Source organism: Pseudoliparis swirei, chromosome 24 (assembly GCF_029220125.1).
Source record: "Pseudoliparis swirei isolate HS2019 ecotype Mariana Trench chromosome 24, NWPU_hadal_v1, whole genome shotgun sequence".
Taxonomy (NCBI): Eukaryota; Metazoa; Chordata; class Actinopteri; order Perciformes; family Liparidae; genus Pseudoliparis; species Pseudoliparis swirei.
Window position 1 is genome coordinate 5349795 of NC_079411.1, and position 11966 is coordinate 5361760.

Below are 11966 nucleotides of genomic sequence, written 5' to 3' on the forward strand. Positions count from 1 at the left end.
AACTCGCAGCACTGAAGCAAAGCTGGTAAACAAGACGGCGATGACGCAGCAGAAGCAAAAACTCTTAAACTACACCGCCCACAAATCACCGCGATCAATTTAAAAACATCGGTCCAGAGTTTTAAGAATCTCCACAACTATCGGATGGATCGCCCTGCAATTCTGTACCGACATTCAGCGTCCCCAGAGGATGACAGCTGATGACTTTGTTAATCATTTAACTCTTCATTTAGCTCGAAACTCAGGTCGACACGCCGAAAAACACTGTATAGGCAAGCTGCAATTATCAGAATCAGAATCAGAATCAGAATCAGAAACAGTTTTATTGCCAGGAATGTTTACACAAACGAGGAAATTTTTTTGGTGGAAGGTGCAACATTTGGACATGACAAACAAACAACAATCAACACGACAGAAAGACAACAAGTAATGTGAAAGTGTTTGGGTGTGTGCTTCAAGTGGTGTGTTTTAGTTAAAAGTGTATGTTACGCGTGGCGTGTGTTTAAGTTGAAGTGCATGCAAAGAAAGTGGCATGTGTGTGGAGGAGGCCTCAAGTTAAAGTGCATGTTAAAGTGACGTGTGTGGAGGAGGGAAGAAGAAGGAGGAGGGAGGAGGAGTGGGAGGAAGAGGGAGGAAGGTGGAAGAAGAGGTGGTAGTCCTGGGGGTGACAGTCAGTCAGTCCGGGTTCCATTGATGAGCCCGACTGCCGACGGGAAAAAACTTTTGGTGTGGCGGGTGGTCTTTGTCCTGATGGACCGCAGCCTCCTCCCCGAGGGGAGGGACTCGAACAGGGAGTGTCCAGGGTGGGAGGGGTCAGCGACAATCTTTCTGGCCCGCTCCAGTGACCTGGAAGTGAACAGGACCTGGAGGGAAGGCAGATTGCAGCCGATAACCCTCTCGGCCGAGCGGATGATGCTCTGCAGCCTGCGCTTGTCTTTGGCCGTGGCTGCAGGGTGCCAGACGGTGATGGAGGAGCAGATGATGGACTCAACGATGGCCGTGTAGAACTGTACCATCATTCTCCCTGGCAGGTTGAATTTCCTCAGCTGCCTCAGGAAGAACATCCTCTGCTGGGCCTTCTTGGTGATGGAGCCGATGTTCAGCTCCCACTTGAGGTCCTGGGAGATGATGGAGCCCAGGAAGCGGTAGGACTCCACAGCGTCGACGGGGAGTCACACAGGATGAGAGGGGGGGTGGGGCTGCATTCCTCCTGAAATCCACAACCATCTCCACTGTCTTTAGAGCGTTGAGCTCCAGGTTGTTCTGGCTGCACCAGGTCACCAGGTGGTCAGTCTCCCACCTGTAGGCGGTCTCGTCCCCACCAGAGATGAGCCCAATGAGGGTGGTGTCATCCGCGAACTTTAGGAGCTTGACGGACTGGTGACTGGAGGTGCAGCTGTTGGTGTACAGGGAGAACAGCAGAGGGGAGAGAACACAGCCTTGGGGGGAACCTGTGCTGGTGGTTCGGGAGCCTGAGACGTGTTTCCCCAGCCTCACGTGCTGCTTCCTGTCGGTCAGGAAGTCTGTGATCCACCTGCAGGTGGAGTCGGGCACGTGCAGCTGGGAGAGCTTGTCCTGCAGCAGGGACGGGATGATTGTATTGAAAGCAGAGCTGAAGTCCACAAACAGGATCCTGGCGTAGGTTCCTCGGGAGTCCAGATGCTGGAGGATGTAGTGAAGGGCCATGTTGACTGTGTCGTCTGCAGACCTGTTGGCTCTGTAGGCGAACTGCAGGGGGTCCAGGAGTGGGTCGGTGATGGTCTTGAGGTGTGACAGGACCAAGCGTTCAAAGGACTTCATGACCACAGAGGTCAGGCGACGGGCCTGTAGTCATTGAGTCCTGTGATCTTGGGTTTTGGGGACGGGATGATGGTGGAGGCCTTGAAGCAGGCTGGAACGTGGCATGTCTCCAGGGAGGTGTTGAAGATGTCGGTGAACACCGGAGACAGCTGGTCAGCACAGTGCTTCAGGGTGGAGGGGGAGACGGAGTCCGGGCCCGCTGCTGCGGGGTTCTGCTTTTGAACAGCCTGTTGACGCTCTCTCCAGGATGACGAGGCGTCGCTGAGTTGATGGAGGGTGCTCCAGAGGTGTGAGCCCCTGATGGGCTGGGGAGGGTGGGCTGATGGTCTGTGGCTTGTTGATGGGGCTGTGGGGATTGTCTCAGGACTGCTCCATTGTCTTTCAAAGCGGCAGTAGAACTCATTGAGCTCGTCTGCCAGAAGCACATTGTTCATGGAGTGGGGTGATTTGGGCTTGTAGTTGGTGATCTGCCTGAGCCCTCTCCAGACAGAAGCAGAGTCGTTTGCTGAGAGCTGCTGTTGCAGTTTCTCAGAGTACAGACGTTTAGCATCTCTCACCGCCTTGCTAAACCTGTATTTTGACTCTGTGTACAGGTCCTTGTCCCCACTCCTGAATGCCTGGTCCTTCTGCAGTCTTAGCTTCCTGAGCTCCGCTGTGAACCAGGGTTTGTCGTTGTTATAACTCACCCTGGAGCTGGATGGAATACAGCTGTCCTCACAGAAGCTGATGTAGGAAGTTACAGCCTCTGTGTACTCATCCAGGCTGTTGGTAGCAGTCCTGAAGACATCCCAGTCAGTACAGTCAAAGCACGCCCGTAGATCCTCCAGAGCCTCACTGGTCCACTTCTTGAACTTCCTCACCACAGGTTTGCAGAGCTTTAGTCTCTGCCTGTATGAGGAATCAGATGAACCATGACGTGGTCAGAGTTTCCCAGTGCAGCTCGAGGGACGGCGTGATAGGCCCTGCTGATTGTTGTGTAGCAGTGGTCCAGAATGCTCTTCTCTCTGGTAGGGCATTTAATTAACTGTCTATATTTAGGGAGTTCGTGGCTGAGGTTTCCTTTGTTAAAATCCCCGAGTACAATAACTAAAGAGTCCGGGAAGGTCCGCTCCACACACCGTATCTGTTCAGCGAGGGTCTGTTGTGCCTCGTGCACGTTTCCCTGCGGCGGCATGTAAACTCCGGCCAGGATGAATGAAGCGAACTCACGTGGGGAGTAGAAGGGTTTGCAGTGAATGATAAAAGATTCCAGGTCCGGCGAACAGTGCTGTAGAATCACCGTTACGTCGTTGCACCAGCCGTTGTTGAGGTAAAAGCAGATTCCTCCACCCTTTGCTTTTCCGGAGAGCTCCGTGACCAGTCCGCTCGGAACAGCTGGAAGCCAGCGAGCTGGTGCGCAGAATCTGGTATCGATCCACTTAGCCATGATTCGGTAAAGCACAGAACAGAGGATGAGGAGAAGTCTCTGTCTCTAGCCACCAGCAGCTGGAGTTCGTCCAGTTTGATGCACAGTGAGCGGACGTTGGAGAAATATGCCCGGCAGCGCTGTACGAGATCCCCGTTTCCGTAGCCGTACAAGCGCCCCTGAGCGTTTCCCTCTCCGGCGGCGTCTCACCACGTGGGCGAAGGTGAGCACACCTTTTACAAAAATGTCCAGTAACTCCACAGAAGTTAAAAACGTTGGAAATAAATCCGCTGGAGTTGTTCCCCTGATGTTCATGAGCTCTTCTCTGGTGAAAGAGCTCCGGGAATCACAGCAGAAAACAGTATTTAAGACGAAAACAACAAAAAACATCGCGCACCAACGCACATTTTTCTGCAGCTTGGAGGCGTGTTCTTGCATTTAAGGCGGGAAGAAATTCGTCACAGGATTCTGTAGACCGGTCGCTGCTGATCTGGTGGGTTTTTCGGCGCCACAATTTGGTTTACGGTAAAATACTTGCAAAACTCCCGACTCAGTTGTACGTCGTCTTTAGTTGCCAATAAGCAAACGTCGGGATGCTAACACTAAACATCGCTTGTTATCATCAACATGTTAGCTTGGTGAAGTGAGGTCCAGCTGTGCTTTGAGCTCAGTACAACTTAATGACCGCAGACTCAGTCATCTTATAATCTTATAACACTTTTCTACAATGTTGATTTGCAGTCGTGCCAGATCTTTGTCTTCATCACATAAACTGGTGAGTGTTAAAGTTAATGTGGGTTCTCGGAAAAAGTTGAGCAAGAAATTTCACCAGAACAGGTCCAAGTGATTTTAATCTGATCTGTGTGGGGATTTTATCAGAGAACTTAAAAAATATATATATTTTAAAGGACTTAAGTGCTCGGAACAATCCCACAAAAACTGAGTGAACTTTTTGTTGGGGGAATATTGTGAAATGATCAAAAGCTACAAAAACAACTTTCCCCAACTCAAGAACCAAATCACTATAGAAGTTTGGGCCTTTTTGCAGTATTTACAATAGCGTTGATATCAGTACCTCATTACTGAATGTTACAACATCCTAAAATGAGCATCCTGTTCGGACCCCTGCTGCCAGGAGAGCAGCGCTCCTCTCATTGTTACCACATTGTTCATATTTCCATCTTGGCCGAGAGACAATAACAAAAGCTCTCATTCTGTCTTTTATGGTTGTACACACACACACACATTACAAAACAGACGTGTGCCCCTCGAGGGTTTCCTTGTTTGCTGAGAGCTTTAATCTTATTGGCAGGCCACAAACCATGTTTGAAGTAATTATATAAATGCATCTGATTTCTCTCTCTGCATCCACTCTCACTTAACTGCATTACTTACAGCAGAGGACATGGCTCTATGTGGACACAGGCAAACCAGCTGAATCACACACACACACACACACACACACACACACACACACACACACACACACACACACACACACACACACACACACACACACACACACACACACACACACACACACACACACACACACACACACACACACACACACACACACACACACACACACACACACACACACACTCCCTTAGAGCAGTGGTTCCCAACGTGGGAGGCGAGCTAAAGAGCTTTTCATGCTCGAGGCTTAAAGCATGAAGAAGTGATAAAAAAAAAGAAACCAGAAATAAACATGAAAAGCACAAACTACTAACCAAATAAAAATAAGGAGAACAGCTTTCCCAGTGCCTAAATGCGACATGGCTTGTGATGTTTTGGGCTAAATTAACAAAACAGCAGGAGATAGTTGGAGTAACTCGAAGCGTCTGATGCTTAAACAAACTCAGATTCTGATATTTTTTCAGCCAAATGGTTATATTTACGAACAAACAACAACAGCTGGTTCACGGCAGCCGGCACAAGTGTGTTTGTGTCCCGGCTGACCTCCGTTTGTCCTTCAGGATGACTGTTTGCATTTCACTTCTTTTGCATCAAGGTCGAGCAACTGGTGTTTGTGTTCTCTGCTCAAGGGAACGAGTGAAACAGTCGTCATAACAACGCTAAGAAAACCACAAAACGGTGCGCTTGATTTACCTGTCGACTAGTCGTCTACACACTGGGCTCCGGTTAAGAAGGGCTCGGTGCTTACGGTAATTATTTGGGTGGGCCGTGTTCCTTTTGTGCGACGCCGATATCCTCTGGAGGAAGTCTTCATTTAATTTGGCACGGTCATAGCCTCAGTTCCCGTCATAATAAAGCTGGATGTTACAGAATAATCAGTGTGTTCACTTGTTCTGAAATAAATAAATTAGTCCATCGGCGAGAAAATTAATTTACACCAATCTCGATAATCGCTAAATCACTTGATCAACCCCTCTCAGGACGCGTGGCACGATAAAAATCGAGCTTCTTGAATGTGAGAATGTGCTACTTTTCAATATGAATATTTGGGGGTGTTGGAACTTGTAATAGCCGATTTTCCACAATTTGACATTTCTTAGATTAATTGATGAATTCAAAAGATTTTTGGGAAATGCACACATTTCTTCCCAAGAACAAGATAAGAAGATCAATACCACGTCACCTGTCGAGAGCTGATGCCAGGATAAGTTAGCTTAGCTTAGCATAATGACTGCAAACAGAGGGGAAGAGCTAGCCAGGTTGTTTACAGCGTTCTCAGAAAACCAACGACTATGCATCTTGTTTTATCGAATCAATGGAGAAACTAATGCGCCAACATTTCATGTTGTTTGGGGAGTTATGTGCCTTAATTATTTTTAGAGGAACATCCTGTTTTCTCAGTCACCGGACATCATTTGTCAAATAATCGTCCACCAGGAGAATACTACGGTGGGATGAAGGTCTCCGGGAGACAGACATAAGTTAGAAGTACATTTTTGTATTGTTTTATAACTGATGGCCCCCCCCCCCCAATTAGTTTGAAGCAGGTGACGACTTACTGAATTGATCATATCTAATCTAGGAGCCATTAGTTATGTCTGTGTGTTATACACTACCGTTCAAAAGTTTGGGGTCATCCAGACAATGTTGTGTCTTCCATGAAAACTCACTTTTATTCATCAAATGAATTGAAAATTGAATATAAAATATAGTCAAGACATTGACAAGGTTAGAAATAATGATTAATATTTGAAGTATTAATTTTGTTCTTCAAACTTCAAGCTCAAAGGAAGGCCAGTCGTATAGCTTATATCACCAGCATAACTGTTTTCAGCTGTGCTAACATAATTGCACAAGGGTTTTCTAATCAGATATTAGTCTTCTAAGGCGATTATCAAACACAATGTACCAATAGAACACTGGAGTGATAGTTGATGGAAATGGGCCTCTATACACCTCTGGAGATATTTCATTAGAAACCAGATGTTTCCACCTAGAATAGTCATTTACCACATTAACAATGTATAGTGTGTATTTTTGATTAATGTTATCTTTATTGAAAAAACAGTGCTTTTCTTTGAAAAATAAAGACATTTCTAAGTGACCCCAAACTTTTGAACGGTAGTGTATATACAGTTTTATTGTCAGTCATGAACTGTAATTAAATGGGATCTTCACCCAAAGACACAAACAGCCAGGAATCTCCTCTTAAAAGTGCGTAAGGAACAGGATCTTCTCCCGCGCCAAGCCGAGTGGCCGAGGACAGAAATCACAGTTATAGTTCGTCACTACAGTTATAGTTGCAGCTTTAATGTCTTCGCATTATATGCTGAAAAGTAAATAAAAAATGACCCCTAACGTTGTCCTTCTCATGCCAGTGATCTCTTGGCTGTCCAGGTTATCACCACATGCTCCGAGCCACTCGGGTGTGTTCATCAGACTCGTGAGCTTCGCTGCAGTCGGGGAAGCGTCCACCGATTAAAAAGCCGTCTGAGTGAATGAGTGCCGAGCCCTGAAGTTCCTCCACACAAACACACTGTGGCTTCTTCAAATCCCTCACAGGCAAATTACTCTGAGCTACTATTCAGTCACGATTCGCGAAGCCCGCTGATGACCACCGATAATCAATTATCTTTAACCAGATCTACCGTAGGCCGGCGTAGATCTCACAGCACCCGGCCCATGGAGAGGTTAAAAGGGTCACGGGGCAATAAGCCCGCACGGCCTCCCGTCACTGGACAAGCTGAATGAAAACATCAATAAAACAGCAGTCAGCTCTCACCTTACGATACAGGCAAAACAAAAAGGAGGCTATTCCAGGAGACGGTGACACGAATACACGCCGAGACGACGCTCACACATCTTCATACACCGGGAAAGAAACGCTTCGTTACCAACGTGCCATTTTTAAGATGGATTTACTTCACAAAGATACGTAAACACAACTAAATGAAAGTCAACTTAACAAGTAGATATCGAGGAAACATAACTTCAGACGAATAGTTACATTTATTTGCCTTTTTCAAGGTGGTCGGTCTAGATGTTCTTTTACGGCGGTCACTCAGTTATCAGTTATTCAGCCCTGGTGGAGAAACCCGAACGAGACCCATCGCAATCCCAGTGCTGATATGACACCTGCCATTTGTTGTTTTTTCTCACAGCTTTATAGATCTTGATCTTCTACAGAAGATTTATTGAGATGGTTAAATGTCCAAACCATACAAAAACGTTGCAAAATAATGTAAGTGAGAAATCAAAGACATAAAGAAGATCAGAGGATGCATTCGGCGACCGCTTCCGATGCCGTGACACACCTGACCTTCGTCAAGCTTGAAATGTCGAGCATGTGAAGCTTATATTTTAGGCAGTATGTCAAACACATCTCTGACCAGACAGTCGGTGAGGATTATTGGACTGGAGTACCAACTAAAAAGCTGTTACATAAGACCGCACATGTTTAATTAAAGACCCCGAGCAGCCTTCATGCAGGACGAGTAACGCTTTGTGACAAATTAGACGAGCATCGTGAACAACGGTGAGGTTTAAATGTGCACGGTGCGTCACTTCAGAGCACCGAGTGGGCGGCTTCCCACTGAAGACTCCCTGAGCTGCAGCACAGCGTATACTGCAGTGGAGGGAGAGCTCTGCAGCCTTCACTGAAGCGCCTCCACTTCCTGTTACCATAAATACTCACTGCACACTCAAGCACCACAAATGTACCAATTACGACAATATATATATATATATATATATATGAAAACAAAAAAACAACTCCGGTAGAAAAACAGAGGAATCCGACATTCCCATCAATTAAATCGCGGTTATCGAACCATTATCCCATCTAGAAATCATCTTTTAGTAGTTTTCACTTGATAAAAAGTCTTCAAGCGGACAGTTAACATTTCGGCATTTTGGGAAATGTTTCTATTGGCTTTCTTGCGAAAAATTAGACGAGAAGGCAAAACTTTCATTTATCAATTTGACATTAAAACGATAATAATGCAAGCGGTGAGCTACAGAGGCGCCAGTAGGAAGAGTGTTCTAGTCAGCTCCCAGTCTTTATGCTAAGCTAAGCTAATGGAGGTGAAACAAGTCGCCTGGTTCCCTCCAGATAGAAAAGCCTCGAAAAGTTCTCTAAATAACATTTTCAATCTGCTCTGGACAGGCGGACTCGATTTGTTCATCTAGCGCTCGGCCAGAAACAGAATACCTGAGTGTATGTCAACCAACATGTCCGCTAATCCCCGTCAACGGCTTTTTATAAGTGGAAAAGACTCTTAACAATGCTGACCGTAACAATAGAGCAGAACAAGTCAACATCCTCGAGAACATCGTCTGCATGTTTCTGTGTGCAACAGAAACCCTGTCAATGGATATTGATCATGAAGGCAATACAGTCGATACAGACTTTGCATGTTTATTGACGAGCATCAAGTGACGCGCTTTTCTCACCTGTGAAGTCTGTCCATCTTGGATTTTAAATATATTTCCACCAGATCACTTATTTTAGAATCAGACTCTTAGCAGACATTTTGATCTCTGGGTGCCAAACAAATCACATCAAAAAATATTTACGATGCCTCTATTTGAGTATTTATGACAACTGAAATGCACCAATTAGTCATATTATTTAACTTCTGTGTTCAACTGCACGTTCAATGATCACTGGAAACCAAACACTTCTTAAAATGCATGAAAACAAAACAATTGCTCGACTTCCAACAACTTCAGAGCCAAACGTCTCCTTTTCTGACACTGAATTGAAATGTGTATTAATGCAGAGTGTTTGCATATGAAACATAAAACCACCAAGCCACGTGATGCCCACAAGATCCAGTTGGACGCATAAGTCAGGAGGCGCATCAGTACAGAGGTCCATTCAGGTTATTCTGATTTAAAAAGCACACACACACACGCCTGCTTTTCATCAAGCTGCAGACACGCTGTTGCTGTGAATTGGATCATTAAACTCAACAATTAGCACAACACAGAAAGTATAGCACGTTGTACTCTCGGATACATATTTAATGTTAATACTGAAATGGAATTCTGCATAAAAAACATTTTTTTAAATGTCTTTTTTATTTTTTAAATAAAAGCTCCTTCTGGCTCGTGCTTTTATCCAAAAGACTCACATAGAATCAACGTGGACGTTCATTCAATCGCGATTCACTCACCCCAAGTGTTATTTTATCTGCCGTGTGTTGAAAAACTACGATGACGCACGCGGATGTATCCGATGACTAAGGTGATCCCCGCTGCGGTCGCGTCTTCCTCCGCCGCGCTGCCCGCTGCTCTGCGCGCACAGACTGCAGCCGCTGGCTCTCGCTTCCACTTCACTTATTAAAGGGATGCGACCCGCCGACAATAAAAGGGGAAAGGCACCGGATGCAGTTAGGGCTCATCCAGTCACACAAAATAACAACTCGTTCATATTATATACAGGACTGTCTCAGAAAATTAGAATATTGTGATGAAGTTCTTTATTTTCTGTAATGCAATTCAAAAAACAAAAATGTCATGCATTCTGGATTCATTACAAATCAACTGAAATATTGCAAGCCTTTTATTCTTTTAATATTGCTGATTATGGCTTACAGCTTAAGAAAACTCAAATATCCTATCTCTAAATATTAGAATATCATGAAAAAGTATACTAGTAGGGTATTAAACAAATCACTTGAATTGTCTAATTAACTCGAAACACCTGCAAGGGTTTCCTGAGCCTTGACAAACACTCAGCTGTTATAAATCTTTTTTTTTACTTGGTCTGAGGAAATATTAAAATTTTATGAGATAGGATTTTAGAGTTTTCTTAAGCTGTAAGCCATAATCAGCAATATTAAAAGAATAAAAGGCTTGCAATATTTCAGTTGATTTGTAATGAATCCAGAATGCATGACATTTTTGTTTTTTTAATTGCATTACAGAAAATAAAGAACTTTATCACAATATTCTAATTTTCTGAGACAGTCCTGTATATACGTGTAAAAATAGCCGTCGTAAATTATTTATGTTTTTCCCCTTGAGTGGTTATGCAGTTTGTGTCACATCATGCATGACGTATCAGAAGAGGAAGAAAAATACTAAATTATGGTTCCTAGTTTTAGTATCGTACAACCTAAACACATGACTATTTGTAAAGTGGTATTTAAGAATGTTTATTTGTTTGAATAGATACTTGTTTTAAGCCATTATTACAAGGAGTGACCACTCAATAGATGGTTTAAACATGACTAACTGATGAGGACATAAGTTATACATGTGATTTGTTTTTGTAAATACATGCAATATTTTAAGCAAATATTCTAGCTTCACTGAAGTGATTGTACTGTATCTTCATTACTGCAGTTTTGGTGCAGTTTGTTGATTTGTGGTGAATTCTTCTGATTTACAAGATCGACAATCTGGGAATAATTGTATCTTTTCTTTTTTCTTCCATGATATCTTGTAATAATAATCACTAATATTACAATGAAGTTGATTTGTATGTGATTGCGTGTGGTTTGAATATACGAGCATTTTTGGATTTCTCCTCTTTTTCTGAGGTTTTGAATTATTGTGCTTTTATGTATTTAGCATCTATTTCTGGTTACCACCGATGTTTGGGCTTTTTGCACCTCTGACCTCTGACCTCTGACCTCATTTAACCTCCAGGATAATAAACCCACTGGATGAATGGTATGATCTCAAGATGAACATAGTTGTTGTCTATAGCACAGATTTTAGAAGTAAAAGAGACATGTTCACGGTGCTGACATGTTTATTTTCCATCTTATGTTTATGTTTATTACAAGTCTAGTTCTAAGTATATTTTCCCTTATTGTAAATGACTTTGTGCCCCATTTATTTAATGAACGGTGCACTACAAGTAACGTTTATTATTATTGTTGGTGTACCAGACAGTGAAAAATAATACTTCCTAAAATGTCTTTTACTGAGAACATTTGCATGGTGTATACAATTATTATAATTAAACAAATATATTTTAGAAACAAGAATACATTATATATACTGTATATATATTCCTTTTAAATTTAATTTAATGACAACATTGTTGAAGATCTCTCCTCCTGATGGGACATCCCAACACCAGTATAGTAACTGCTGTGGTTTCCAGTCAAGCCCCAAGGGAGGATGTTGCCATGACAACCCTAGATTATGCAGCAGCCCATGAAAGACTCTTTTCAGATTAAAAAAAGAAAGAGAAAAGAAAAGAAATCAAAGACAGAAACAAGTTATTTGCATTCCTTTTCCATTACAGATTGTCTGCAGATAGAAAGAATTCGGCAAGGTTTATTGTTTGGATGTGTGGGGGGACGCATCTGAGGGCCTCACTCTG

General features: G+C 43.7%; 1 protein-coding gene across 2 annotated transcripts in view; it reads right to left on the minus strand.

The window, feature by feature from the left end:
* The window catches only part of trim2a (tripartite motif containing 2a), a 33901-nt gene extending 24014 nt beyond the window's left edge, over positions 1 to 9887 (minus strand). For both annotated transcript variants that reach the window (XM_056409052.1, XM_056409048.1), the window contains exon 1: positions 9802 to 9887. The gene's annotated coding sequence lies outside the window, so the exon portion shown is untranslated. The remainder of the gene's footprint in view (positions 1 to 9801) is intronic.
* Between the last annotated feature and the right edge of the window lie 2079 nt (positions 9888 to 11966).